The following is a 15,672-nucleotide window of genomic DNA, read 5'->3' as shown; positions in this document are numbered from 1 at the left end:
GTAATTACAAAGAGTTCATCATATTGCAACCTTCAAGGTCCTGGATCTTTCGTCCAGAGAAGGAGTGTTTACTGAAAACATCAATCAAACAAGAAGAAAGAAATTGTCTGTCAAAGAATAAAGAAATTGGCATTCTCTGTGTAACAAGCCAAACTAGCCGGCCTTTCTTCTAAAGCACTCCAGAGGAAAGAAATGGACTGTGCCATTGTTTCTTAAACCATGAGCTAAGATTAAAATTTACTACCAGACTACAGAAACATGATGCTTTATGATTTTGTGATTTATGGATTCAGCAGGTTTTTGTGAAGGATATGAGTCAGCAAAAAGGCTTCTCTCTCTCTCTTTTTTTAATTTATTTTTAATTGTGCCACTTTAATCAGGTCTTTTGCTTCTTGGCTTCTCCTTCTAAGAACCAAAGTTCAGGAAACAAATAATAAAAAAAAACGAGACGTCCTTTCTGTCTAAGAGACATCACTTGTTGGGGACATTTTGGAGAAGACACTAAACCAATCCAAATGTAGATGTTGCAGTGTGAGTAATAAAAACATGAAAGTTATGAAGGTGTGTGTACATTACATGCTCAAATGTTGATATTTTATCATATACAAGGTTCTGCTTCTAACATGCTCGTTTTGACTGATCTCCAGTACTGTACAAAAGTCTTATTCACCCTGTCTTATTAATTTTTTTATTTGTTACTAAATACATTTTTTATTGTGTCAGTACGAGAAACCATTTCTGATTTCTAAGCTACTGTATAGTATTCTAGCACCGGGAAAAAAAAGGACCAGATAAATATTTGTATGGCAGAAAAGAAAATAGTACATTATGGAACATTTTAAACAAAACATTTCATCCATCTACTGTATCTAGAATCTCTGTAGTCCAACTGGGGACCTTGGAGGCTAGTGGAAACCATTGTATTCCCATTTTTACAACCATGACAGAACCTTCAGTCAACATTCACAAGGGCATTTACACACTAAATGCAATTTGGGAAGCCAATTAGCCTAATCTCCAAGTCTTTGGAAGGGAATCGAACCCGCACCCTGGAGGTGCAAGGTGACAGTGCTACCCACTAAAACCTGTATAATGTCAGAGAAGAGGTCTCTTTCCAAAATTTGAAACTTTTATTCAAATCTACCACAATTTTCAGAGTACACATAAACATTTTCAAACTTCACATGACAAAAAGGTAACGCCTCCTCTTTCAAAAAATAGAAACAGCCAAGACTAACGCTTCCTGAGATAGAAGCAGCAAATTCAGACCACCGTATTTCAATACAAGTGTTCGAGGAACTTAAGCTACAACCATAAGAGCCATGCATGTACAGCACCGCCATAGCAACCGAACTAAACCAAGCCCGTCCACACACACACACACACACTCGGAGCCTCGGGCTGCTTGTAGTGTTAGGAAGTTTGAATCATTTTACTCGGTTCTTTAAATCTCGTTAAGTTCATTTTGTTCTTTTGATCAGAAATTAAATAAAATGTTACATTTTCAGTAAACAGACTCCCAGCACGTCTACATAAACAAATTTTGGCTCTAGTTTCAGTAATAAAAATATAACAATGCAGCTAAGGACGTATTATAATAAACAGAATGAGCAGCTCACCTCTCATATCTTCTAGTCCGCATCATTTGTTCTTTTGTCTCGTGGCTCTTATAGACGCCACGCAGTGCATTACACAGGAAACAGAATTGAGTGGTTCTTCTCATTAGTTTTCCGAGTCATTTATTCTTTTTAATATATTTAAGTATATTTTACGTCTATGGGAGTCACGTGAGAAAAGAACAAACGACTCGGATTAGAAGTCTCATTGAGAAGAACCGTTCGATTCTGTTCCCTGTGTACTGCACTGCATAGCGTCTATGGGAGTCATGTGACAAAAGAACGAGCGATTTGGACAAAAAGACCTAAAGGTAACTACTCATTTCTGTTTCCTGTATATAACCCACAGAGGTTTTGCGATGCTTTGCGCATGCGCGCCCAATAGAAAATAAACCATGTCACATATTTGTTTAGGAATGGTTTAAAATTTTGTTTCATTAACTGTCATTTACTTCTCTCTAGAGTAATCATTATACATAGACACATTCAATTTTATTATTTTCGAAAGCATCCTTGTGCTACAGCAGCTATTTGCTTTTGCATATACGCACATGCATTTAAGACTTTTGCACAGTACTGCAGCTACCAAGATTTACTGATCATCCTGCAGAAGCAGCTACGGTTCTTCTGAGTTCTTTGGGTGCCTATGCTTCTTTTTATCTTTTTTATCCTTACTCTTTTCATTTTTATTTTATTCTTTATCATTGTTTTTTTTTTTTTTTTTTTTTTTTTCATTCATTTAGCCTTAAAAGTAGTCTTTTATATATTGGCATTTTTTTGTGTGTGTGTGTGTGACATACACAGTTTCTAAAATACAAATTGTTTAGAAATCTAGAAAGTAGAATTTTGTACTGATGCTGAGTCATAAAATAAAGAAATAAAAGTCCATAAAAAATTGGAACTGAAAACAAGACAGAATGTCTAGGACCTTTTGTCCAGTACTGTATATTCTAAGGAGTTTTATTCATAAAGATGATTTATTATTTAAAAATGTGTCTAATGTGCTATTAGTAGGGGAATCTAAGCATCTTTTTGTCCTTAATCTACAGTAGAAAACCAATCTTATTGGTTCCTTTGAATGCATTTAAACAATTGGCGTGCCCTTAAACATAATCAGATAGCTTTGAGAGATTTCACCGAGACGCGTATGAAAGAGCCAGGATGGCAGGCTTTTGGTAGAGGAGATGTGTGAATGAGACAGATAGAAAGATATTAATTCTTTCCTTGAATGACTCTGTTATTGCTTTAATAACACATTCCACATATGAAATGTGGAATATAAAATACGAATGTTAGAAATCTAATAATGTAAGACCACAACTAGGACCAAGCTGTTACAACAGATCTCTAGTTTAGGATTTTAACTGACTGTAACACTGTTGTGGAGATTCCAGTGTGAAATCTGCACTGCCTACAGTAGATGCCTACACTATAAATGTTATTTGACACTACAACATTTTGTTCTGTTTGTGAGAGAAGAGTAAAACATTCACCATGTGTCATCCACCATCTGTCTAGGAAACCAGCCACGAACTTGTATAACTTCTGGCTTCGGCTGTAGCCGTTATTAAAACACGAGGATGTGAAACATCGAAACGCAAACTGGTGCGTTGGCGTGGTAAGTTCTCCTGCATCATGTTACCGTACTGTACTGTATGTGGTCAGTGCATTCACAAATGAAGCTGTATGTATAATTTTACGTGGAGCAAATGTACATGAATGGAATTTATTTATTTCCGACAAGAGAGAAACGATTGGATGAAGTGTTTACATGGATAATATTTAAGCAACGTCGCACAAAATGCTGTGCTGTTATGGTGAATATTAAATATGGTCCTGATGTGGTTGTAGGAATGAAGGTGCGGCCCAAGTGCTCAAGGCATCAAAGTGTGACGTTGCTTTTATTGAGCAGTTCCTCAGACATCATATATTATCAATAGATTATAAATTGGTAGTTTTAACCAGTTATTTTGCTCAGCCAACACATCCTGTATATCCTTCCACGACTGGTGGTGCTAACTAACAGATACTGGCGGAGCTGGAGACTGACACTTGGTGAAAGTAGTTTTAATCCCTGGGGTTAAATCCTAAATAGTATTTAATAAAAGGCTAATGTGCTATGCGGTGATCCCTTGTTCCACACACCAAGTAGAGCCATTAAATAGGGGTTACAGAGGGATTTGGAATTCAGCTTTGTGTTAGAAGCTTGTTAGCTTTGTAGCTCGCCTTAGGTGTAAATAAAACAACAAGGAGGTAATCTGGAACAACTTATTAGGCAGAAAAAGTGTTGTGGCAAGCAGCTGCTCTCCCTTCTTTCCAGTACTATAGACCTACTTTCACCCAAGCTGTGACCAAGAGTTAGTATAATTCATGACTGTAGAATGCAGAGTAATAAATATAGTTGTGAGTATGTATGAATATAAGTATGAATATAGGGCAGTGGTGGCTCAGTTGGTTAAGGCTGCGGGTTACTGATCGGAAGGTCGGGGGTTCGAGCCCCAGCATCGCCAAGCTGCCACTGTTGAGCCCTTGAGCAAGGCCCTTAACCCTATCTGCTCCAGGGGCGCTGCAAGCTGGCTGACCCTGCGCTCTGACCCCAGTTTCCTAATTGGGATATGCGAAAATTTGCATTTCACTACATTTCGTACTGTGTATGTTTGTGTATGTGACAAATAAAATTAGAATTTGAATTTGATTTAATTACTGTACCTATTGAACTGAGCTTGTATTCACAAAGCTTCTTAGAATTTTCTCAGAGAGCTCCTATCTTAGCGTAAAAAGTCCTAGCTGGGAGTCCTAGACTAAAAGTGATTTAGGAAACTTCACAGAGCAACTCTAAGTAAGGAAAGTACAAAAACTTTTACCTTAGTGAGAAGGCGTGGTTGACCCCATTGCTAGGGATGATGCAGCAATTCAAGGACTGGTTAATAAAAAAATCTGTAAAGGTCTTAAAATGCACTCTTTGTGAAAATAGAATATATGATAATAGAACAGACATTAAAATCATAGTGTTTGTATATAAAGAAATTGTCTAATCATGACTACAGGCTACTTTATGCAAAGTTTCTGTTATCTTAAAGTTAAATAAAACAACCAAATGTTGAAAATGTGTCTACTTTTGAATCAACCAATTTTCACACAGTAGTTACTATATTGAAGTTCTTACATTTATTTACCATACTGATTTTATTCCTTGTAATCCATTTCAGGGCCCGTATTCACAAAGACTTTTAAGCCTAAAAGTTGCTCCTAGTGACGAAATTCTAAGAAAATTCTTAGAATTATGAAATTTTCTTAGAATTTTCTTTTAAATTTAGGACTAAATCTTAGTAAAGATAAAACTGATTCACAAAGCATCTTAGCCCTAAAAACGGCAGAAAGAAGAAATATTCTTCAAACACTGAACCTAAATCTAAAAGTAAACACTGCTCTTCTGTCCAATTTGGTTTTCTTGTCCTTTTACTTACTCACATCTTTCCTTAATTGTTGGCTACAAACCATTCAAAAGTGCAACTTAAATAGACTGTCCTGCAATCATGTTGCATCATGGTAAATTAATGTAAGAACTTAAATATAGTATCTACTGTGTGGAAATTGGTTGCTTCAAAAGTAGACACATTTTCAACATCTAGCTGTTTAATTAACTTTAAGATATTTAGCCTATAACAGACACTTGCCTGTATTCATGATGATACAGTTTCTTCATATACAAACATTATGATTTCACTGTCTGTTCTATTATCATATATTCTATTTTCACAAAGAGTGCATTTCAAGACCTTTGCACAGGTCAGAGGTTTTTTTTATTTTTATCAACCAATCACAGTCCTTGAATTGCTGCAACATCCCTAGCAACGGGGTCGACCACACCTCCTCACTAAGATAAAGGTTTTTGTACTTTCCTTACTCAGAGTTGCTCTGTGAAGTTTCCTAAATCACTTTTAGTCTAGGACTCCCAGATAGGACTTTTAAAGCTAAGATAGGAGCTCTCTGCGAGAATTCTAAGAAGCTTTGTGAATACGGGCCCAGATAGATAGGAGCAAAATTGCTCACCTTTTACCAGTTTACATGATTACAGGACAGTCTATTTAAGTTGCACTTTTGGATGGTATGTAGCCAACAATCCAAGAGAGATGGGAAGTAAAACAACAAGAAACAAGAAAGTAAAACAACAAGAAAACCAAATTGGACAGAAGAGCAGCATTTCCTTTTACGGTCAATGTTTGTTAGGATAACTTTTCTTCCCTTCTCCATTTTGTCCCCTGCTATAGAAACTCTTAAGCCTCTTAAAAGTCCTCCTCTCTACTCTTAACAATTTTTACCTTAGAAGCTGTTTTTAGGGATAAGATGTGTCGTGAATCATTTTTATCTTTACTAAGATTTAGTCCTGAATTTAAGGACTAAATCTTAGTAAAGATAAAAAGGGAAAATTCTAAGAAAATGTCATAATTCTAAGAATTTTCTTAAAATTTTGTTACTAGGAGCAACTTTTATGCTTAAGTAGCTTTGTGAATACGGGCCCAGATTATCAAAGGTCCACATGACCCCTCTCATCAGACTGGAAAGGAGAAGGCTGTTCTGATTGAGGTGTTGCATACTGGAATTCATTTATATTCTAATTAGGCTGTTATTCTCATTATTAGTGGAACATTAGGGTCCATGTAGCATGACTAGTGTGACTACTACAAACATATACTGTACAGTGAGGTCAATAAGTATTTAATCACCCTGTGATTTTGCAAGTCCTCTTACTTAGAAATCATAGAGGGGTCTACAATTTTCAGCATAGGTGCATTTCCACTGTGAGAGACAGAATCTAAAAAGTTTAGTTCTAAGTCAGAGAACTTGCAAAATCACAGGGTAATCAAATACTTATTGACCTCACTGTAGATGGGACACTATTACACTACAAAAGGAAAGAAAAGGAAAATGGATCGCTGTGACATTGGGGAGAAGGGAATAATGGGCGAAATGGAAAGAATGAGTGAAGAAACTGCAGGGACATGACACACAGGAGAATAACAGGGTCCCAAGGGGAATTTTAAACAGAGGATAGGATGACATATTGTTTTTTTACTTAAGCTTTAAATCGATGATAAATTATCCTTCACCAGGGAGTCTGGTACGATTTATGACAAAAACATACACACTGACGACCAGAGACACGCGTAAAGATGGAACACACATAAAGATGCCGCGTTTATCTGTTTCCTTTCAAACAAAGTCCTTAAAATTACTTTTATAGATGAATGTTTTCAATCTGGAGACTACATCGTGCTCCAGAATGCCAATTGTGTTCCAGCTTTAAAAGTTTGCTTCCCGGACAAAAAACAAAAACTCAGCTTCGAGAAATGTACATAGGTGTGCCGAGATCCAAATTGTATGATCCTGGAGCTTATGGCCAGAAAAGTGTAATAGAGCTCTTTAATGAAAAGTTATTTTATATTTGGGCAGAGGCTGTGACTAGAAATAAAGAACTTTTTAAAACATTCTAAGGAGGAGTTGCATTTGACATGCAAATATGCCCATTAATCTCATTAAATTTAGCTTCCGTTTTACCTGTTGCATGACATGTGCCAGCTATGGGAGGATGATAATTCATAACTGTTTTAATTCTATGCATTTTAGTGTGAAAACCTTTTTAAAAATCTGATCATAGTGAGTCTCGTTATTAAGCAAATACAATCTCTAATGAACACCATATAACTTTTTTCAACATGCTATTATTTTACAAAAAATATTTATAATTGTAGGAAATACTAAGTACTTCTTACTGCTTCCACAGGATTTAAGATGGTAAGTAGTGACCAGTTACTGCTAATCATAAGCCCCTGATTAATTGATAAAAACAGCAGATGTGCAGACCTCTATAAAAGCAGAAGTTTTGGCAGTTTGCTGGCCTGGAGCATTCAGGTGTGTATACAGGTGTACACTATGCCAAGAGGGAAAGACATAAGCAGAGGTCTTAGAGAAGCAACTGTTGCTGTACCTCAATCTGGAAAGGGTTATAAAACCATTTTCAAGCAATTTGCAGTCCAGCGTGTTACAGAGAGAAAGAACGATTTACAAATGAAAAGCATTCAAGAAAGTTGTTAATCTTCCCAGGAGTGGACGTCCTAGCACATTCACCTCAAGATCAGACCATGTAAACCACATGACCACAAAGGTCAAGACCACTAAAAAAGAGCTATATCTCACATACTATCCTACATGTCTCACTGAGCATGTTAAATATTAAAGTCCATGACCGCACAAGTAGGGTTTGTTTGATGGGTTGCCAGGAAAAAGCCTCTTCTGTCTAAAAAGAACATGGAAGCATGAATGAGGTTTGCAAAACTGCATCTGAACAAATTTTAAGGATTCTGAAGCAATGTCCTATGGAAGGATGGGACCAAAGTTGTTTGGCCTTAATTCCCAGCACCATGTTTGGGGAAAACCAAACAGCGTTTCAGCATAAACACCTCATACCCTTTGTCAAGCACTGAGGTGGAGAGGTGATGATTTGGGCTTGTTTTGCAGCCACAGGACCCAGACACCTTGCAGTCAATAAGTTGATCATGAACTTCCTTTGTATACCTGAGTAATCTAGACGCAAATGTTGAGGCCATCGGTCTGACAGCTAAAGCTTGGTCAAAATTGGGACATGCAACAGGATAATTATCAGAAGCACACCAGTAGTAAATCTACATCAGACTGGCTGAAAAATAACAGATTTAAAGTTTTGGAATGGACTTGTCACAGAGTAAGAGAGTGACGGTAAGAGAGCTGTGACTACCCAAAAACCGTCATTGAACACAAGTAGTGTTGTAAAGAAGAATGGGCCAAAATTCCTCCACAAAGATGATAAGGTCATACTGGAAAAACTAAAGGTGGATCTACCATAAAACCCGTACCATCAGATGATTTTTTTTTAATATATATATTTTTTTTACACAAAAACACTTAAAATTAAAAGAGAGGCTACTAACTTTTAAGAATGACTGTATGTCACAGCCTATAGTCGCAGATGCTAACTGCCTTTGGTATATCTCCCTTGAATGGCTGGGGTTTGGTTTGGATCCTACATGAGCAGCACATTTCTATCAAACCTGAGATGATAAAAAAAAAACTGTCATAAACATCCAACATTTCCTCAGAAGTTGTGGTCGATTACATTTAAAGTGACTAAAATGCAACAAAAACAAAAAAATTAAAGCTAATTGAGCTTTCATTACTTCTACTAACTCCAAGCTAATCTCAGAGCATGTTAGCTGGCGGCGAATACCACAAGTCCTCAGCCTTTCAAGAAACTTCATATTGCGTACACGGTGAGCAAACGTCATTCGAGCGCACTTTGCATGAGGAAATGATTAAATGTAAATTTATGATACTTTCTAATGGAGCTCACGAGTTCAATTTAAACTCATGACAACACTGTTGCTAGGCAACTGGATTGTGTTGAGCTAAAATTATACTGTAATTATACATAGCATCAGCTACTAAACAAGTGTCCGCGGATTCTGCCGTAATTGACGTCAACAGTCCAAGGAATGACAATTGTCAGGGAGGGAAAAAAATACTTAAATCAGGGATCTCGTAAGAATGCTGGGTTGAATCTGAATGCAACGCCACTGATGTTACTGCTAACAATTTCACATGATGAATAGAATTCACGGGTGAATTTTAATGGTGTACGAACAACCTTATGCTGTACACGTAGATCGTTCATTGCTTTTAGATTCAATTTGGTATGGTGATGCGATCCGCTACTCTGTTTTTATTGCATCGCTGAATTTTCTTGATAATTGACTTTTATTAACTGTTAGCTCTTTGTGCATCTCTCTCTCTCGCTCTCTCTCTCTCTTTCAGTGAATAGACACTCTTCTCTGATATTGCTCTCTCTATACAGCTAATTAAATGGTTTCGCTGTCGTTTTGGTTTGATCAATTCTTTTCCTTTAGATTACGACCATCAAATGATTGCCTTTTAATCACAGCTAAGGATACAAGGCGATTGAAATTCCACAGACTGCTGTAAAAAACCTTTAATAAAACTCTGAGTCTGACACGTACTCGCTCATGAATGAGCCCGATGTGTAGATCACGGATGTACAATGTCTCAGATGAATCATCGGATGCATCTGGACATGTTCGTTCGCTCACAGACAGGACGGCAAGTCAATAATAAATGTTTCAAGGACGGCTAAAGACAGCTTTACTAGGGCAACTGCCACAAACAGTCCATTAGTCCATTAGTGAAGCATTAATAACTTTAATAAAATTGACATCATGTGAAATCTATAATGAATTTACTGGATACACAATTACAGTTTTTGATCATACAGAAGACGGTAATAAAAGGGGAATTATTGATGATCTCTCTAACCAAGATGAGGATGGGTTCCTTTTTGATTTTGGTTCCTTTTGAAGTATCTTCATCCTGTTTTATCAGGAAGTGTTTCAATGCTCTGGACTGCTCATTAGAAAAACATGTGCACATTTTAAAATCCATCCATCCATCCACCCACCCATCCATCTAGGAACGTCTGTAGTCCAATTAGTGTTGACCATTGAATTTATTCCCATTTGTACAGTCATGGTAGGACCTCCGGTTAACATCCACATGCACATTCACACATTATGGGTAATTTGGGAACGCCAATTAACCTTATCTGCATAGGTGTGTTTGGATCGGCCTGAAGTACCCTGCAAAATATACTACACAGGGTGTTCAGACATGTTAAGTGCGATTCCAAACCACAGGGAGCGAAACTGCTCAGTTCAAAGGAACTGCAAACGGTGTAGGGAACGACTAAACAACGGCTCTTTTCTTGAATGGAAAAATTTCTTCTTTGTCTCTGTGGCTCATAAAACGAATGGATCTCAAAAAAGGATTTATATATTTATTATCATTATCATCAAGGACGACATCATATTAATAGGACACACTAACTTAAATTTTATTTTTTATACTAAAAAAAAATCCTTGTCTTTGGACTGTAGAGACTGTAGAGACGGTAAGAACATGCAACCTCCATGCACCATGGGAATTGAACCATAATTAATATATTTGAATAGGACTGAATATGGTTTTTGGACATTTGCTAAACTTTATGTGCAACTTGTCTCGCTAAACTCAACATTGTTAAGCGAGGGTAAAAGTAAAGAGGAAATTGCTTAGATGTTTCAGCCAGCTTTTCATTTCTTTAATTCTGTCAGAGCAACAGGAACACGAGTGACAATTTTCAATACTTGCCATTTCCTGCAAAGATTAAAATTGATTTTTAGCAATCACATACAAATCCTACAACTAGTTCTTTTAAGGGGGGGGTCACTTAAAGGCCACTGAAATAAATAAAAAAAACAAGATAGGATGCTGTGGAAAAAAATACACTGATGCACAGGATGGAAAAACATATTTTATTTCACCGTGGTTCGCTGGAGTCCCAAAGCCTTGGTAACTCTTTCCAGACTGGTACATGTCAATTACTTTGATTTTCATCTGTTTTTGAACTTCTTTAGATCGTGTTCCTTTTTTTTTTGATCTTCACTTTGTCAGACTGGTCCTGGTTAAGTGAATCAGGTCCTGGTAAGGCAAGTGGAATTTAACCCTCTGAGGTCCGAGGTGATTTTGGGGCCCTTGAGATGTTTGGACATGCTCTGATATTTGTGCTTTTTTCAGCTACTTATAATATATTATTTACCAACCTGTATTTTTCTTGTAATCAGCACAAACTGTTCTACAATAATACGTGACCAAAATGAATGTATGTGTTTGCATTTTTTATTAATATATAGATCTTGTCTGTACGATCAAAACTGAAAGTGTAATTTAAGTTCTTATTGGCGTCATCAGGGGAAGACGCCTCAAAACGCATATATGCGTGCGCGGACCTCAGCTTTCCAAAAATAACAGGAATCTCGAATCTCATTCATCAAAATAAACATATGTTTTTTGAGTCATTTAGTTCATTTTGTTCTTTTTATCAGAAATAAAATGTTACATTTTTAGTAAACAGACCCCTAATACGTCTACACAAATTTTGGCTCTAATTCCAGTAATGAAAATATTACAATGCAGCTAAGGACATATTATAATAAACAGAATGAGCAGCTCACCTGACTTATCTTCTGGTCCGAATTATTCGTTCTTTTGTCACGTGACTCTCATAGACGCCATGCAGTGCATTACACAGGAAACAGAATTGAGCGGTTCTTCTCATGAGTCTTCTAGTCCGAGTCGTTTGTTCTTTTGAATCTATTGCGTCTATGGACGTCACGTGACAAAAGAACGAACGATTCAGACCAAAAGACTCAAAGGTAACTTATCATTTGTGCTTCCTGTACATAACCTATGGAGGTTATGCAACGTTTTGCGCCCAGTAGAAAATAAACGAATCACTCTCCGAGACTACTCGTTCTTCTCAGTCATGTTAAAGCATCGTTTAAAGAGAACGAATCGTTCATGAACGACCCATCACTACTGAAATGACTGCAGTGGGCTCAGAGCCATCTCGGCCGGAATCCTTATTTACAGACATACGTCCTTCTTAGCACCATTAAAACGTTTTACTGTGGCTAGGAGTCTCATCACTGTACTGTGCTTGAAGTGTTCAGTAAATGTCAATCGGTTTTACGTCTTTATTCAGAAGTCTCAGCTTGGCTTCAACACCCCTTGTGTATACACTGTATAGCATTTAAGATCATCTTTGAGATCATACTCATGGCTGGATGGGAAATCTGTCAGAAGGGAGACCCTGCATTTCCACGTCTATTATTTTTAAAAGGCAGGTACCACCACAGGTCCGTTTTGCACTTTTGTGGGTTTAGCAGCAAGCAAGTATCCGGTCTCAAAAGGTAGTCTCGTCACCACACAGGTTCTCTTAGGTTCTCTATTCAGGTCACGGCACACACAGTGACAGTCCAGCTGTTGAGAAATAATAGAAGGCATCGACTCAAAAGACCTCTCGGGAGTCTCTGAAGCAAAATTGCTTAAGACTCTTGTCAGTCGATTTTTTTTACTCTCCCGCTAGAGTTCCCTGCTGTCAGACGTATAAATGGTATAAAATGATCATGGAAGGCACTTTTTTTTTGTTGTTGTTCAGCTATTTGGTTTGCATGCTGTCTCTCATGACAGTGGATCTAAAAATCGATCGGAAGGCCAACAACAAAAAAAAAAAAACGGAATTCTTCGCAAGACCATCGCAAGTCACACAGCAGGCCCGGCTGCCTGAACACAACATCTCTTTTGAGTCCATTAAATTTTAACCTGATCAGATAAACATCTTTAGATGCGCCATCGCCTTGAGATCTTCTCTGCTGATGGGAATGCAAATGCAATCAGAGACTAAACGGGAAGTAGGTTTCAAGGCTGTGAAAAAAGAACATCAGTCAAGATTTTTTTTCCAACACCTGGAGTGAAGATCGTGCGAAGATGAAGACTGCAGTCAGTAGTCTGCACGTATTGTAACCGTGCTGAAGTTTTCAGAGTTTAAAAAAAGAAAAGAAAAATCTTGGTTTCCTCACATCCTGTTTTTTAATTGAGGCTTGAAGGAAAAATGTATTGCAGACTCCTTGTACTAAAGGCTCTCTGCACATCCTTATAAAACTACATATAAACTATCACAGAATTTTTTAGAACAACTTTTTCCATAAAGTCTTTTATATTGAGCCTCGTACGCTGGATATGAATTGGTTTAATTATTATATACACAAGTGAAATGCAGTTTTAATAAAAATCCTGTAGTTTTGGAAAAACGTTGATATCCCACTTAAATTCCTGTGTGTGTGTGGGTGTGTGTGTTTGTGTGTGTGTTTGTGAAAAATTTAACAAAAAAAAAAAGGAAGAAAATGAACCGGATTACGAAATTTAAATAGCTTATGTATTTTAATTACACCCACATTTAAAGAAACATGATAATTTTTTATACCAAGCACGTTCATTTAAATATTAGAATACTAAAGAAAGGTGGGTGACACGGTGATGTAGCGGTTAGCACTGTCACCTTGCACCTCCAGGGTCCGGGTTCGATTCCCGTCTCTGTGTGCATGGAGTTTGCATGTTCTCCCTGTTCTTGGTGGGTTTCCTCCGGGTACTCCGGTTTCCTCCCACAGTCTAAAGATATGCAGGTTAGGTTGATTGGCGTTCCCAAATTGCCCGTAGTGTGTTAATGAGAGTGTAAGTGTGTGTATGTGTGTGTGCCCTGCGATGGATTGGCACCCTGTCCAAGGGTGTACCCTGCCTCATGCCCTAAGCCTCCTGGGATAGGCTCCAGATCTCCGCGACCCTGAATACAGGATAAAGCGGTATAGAAGATGAGTGGGTGATTGAGTAAAGAAAGTTGTCCACTATTAACTCTGTATGGTAGACCTTTTATTCTGCCAGTTTTTATTTCACTTTTGGTGAACCACAATTGGTTCCACTGGATCACACTTTTCAGATTTGAATTCGTATATATTTTTTTAAACCATTTAGAATTTATATATAATCTCAATCCCTATAAAATACATTTATGTTTGTAGTTTAAGGGGTATGAAAGCTTTTGCAAGCCAGTATATAAATTTGGAATTTGAAGACACCAGACTGTGCGCTTAACGTGCGCGTATTCCAATTTTGTTTCTTCAATCTCCACTCTTTGTACCGGGTTTAAAGTCCAATATTGCCAAGAAAACCCTTCCTTCCCTTGCTAGCGAAGTTGATTGAAAGGCTTTTTGCTCATCAATTTGTGGACTGGGATTGAAGGCGACGTTTCATGTTAAGTCGTACTTTCCCCTAATTCATGTGCTGACTCGATAATTGCCACATGAAACGTTTTGTTTTTTAATCGCTGCCAGTATTCCAGCTAGCTTGCTCGCTCGCATCAAATGAATTTGATGTTGACGTCCCATATTTCAACAGCCCGAAGTGTTATCAAAAAATGTGCAAAATAAAGGCTGACTAGTAGCCAAAAATCCATCTCTCTCTCTTTTAAAAATATAAAAATCATTCCAACCAACTGAAAAAGAGAGCGTCGGTGAGGAAAAGCAGCACACTGTGGGGAACAATATGTCACATTAGTGCATCAGTGTGCAGCGCTGATTAGCCGAAGGTAGAACGTTGATCTCTTTTAGTTCTGGACAGCAAACGCCAAAAAAAGTTGCTAGGGGAAGCAGCAGAGGTAGCAATGCCGTGTGTTTACAGCAGTGGCAGACGAATGAAGGCTGCCGTTATGTGATTAAGGTGCGAAAGTCACAGCCAGAAACCAGTGGAGTAAGGAAACTGACCGGGTAGACCGTAAGAGACGGAAATGGAATTTAACCAGTATTTTGGACAAAAGCCGTCCAATCATCCATCGAGACGCGAGTGTGAAACCGGGACCCTGTCCATGACTGATATTAATGTTTGGCATTTTTTTTTTGCTTTCATCCTGCCTCTATCTGTCTCTCAAACAATAGAAGCAGCACTCTCCAATTATCCAGAAAGGCCAGCACGGGAGAAGAGGCAGAGCGAGAGAGAGAGAGAGAGAGAGAGGGAGAGACCTGCACGCCAGGAAGAGGCAATGAAAGTCCTTCATGATTAAGAGATGAGAGCCCGAGTGATGTCATGGGGGCACTGAAGCCCCATGACCACTTCTAGGACATTATTGTCTTGTCTTGCTCCAAACACATGTGCCAGGCCTGAATGCCATTTTTAAGCAGGATCTCCCAGGAAGCGTTCTCATTTATAAACCATGTTCATCCTTATTTGCTTCAGCCCGAGACTCTTCATTAGCGATGCACTGCTCTGCTTTAAGCCTTAATAACAGACACAGGTCAGGGACAATAAGCTCTGGATTAAAGACTCGCATTTATTTCCCGTCAGCATCTTGGCTTGATTGCGACTCCAATTGCAGACGAGGTCGCAGGTGTGATATATTTGTCAGATATTAACTTAAAAGGCGACACTGTCTCGTTATAAACTGCAGTCGCCGCTCATTGGAAACAGTTGGTGTAGATCCGTCGGCGTGTATGCCACTTAGCAAAGGCAATGAAAATAAAATACAAAAAATCTATTGCGCTAAAATGAAGCAATAAACCCACTGGAGTTTCTCTTTTCATGA

Source organism: Clarias gariepinus, chromosome 18 (assembly GCF_024256425.1).
Source record: "Clarias gariepinus isolate MV-2021 ecotype Netherlands chromosome 18, CGAR_prim_01v2, whole genome shotgun sequence".
Taxonomy (NCBI): Eukaryota; Metazoa; Chordata; class Actinopteri; order Siluriformes; family Clariidae; genus Clarias; species Clarias gariepinus.
The sequence above is the reverse complement of the archived record's forward strand: the minus strand, read 5'-3'. Positions refer to the sequence as shown.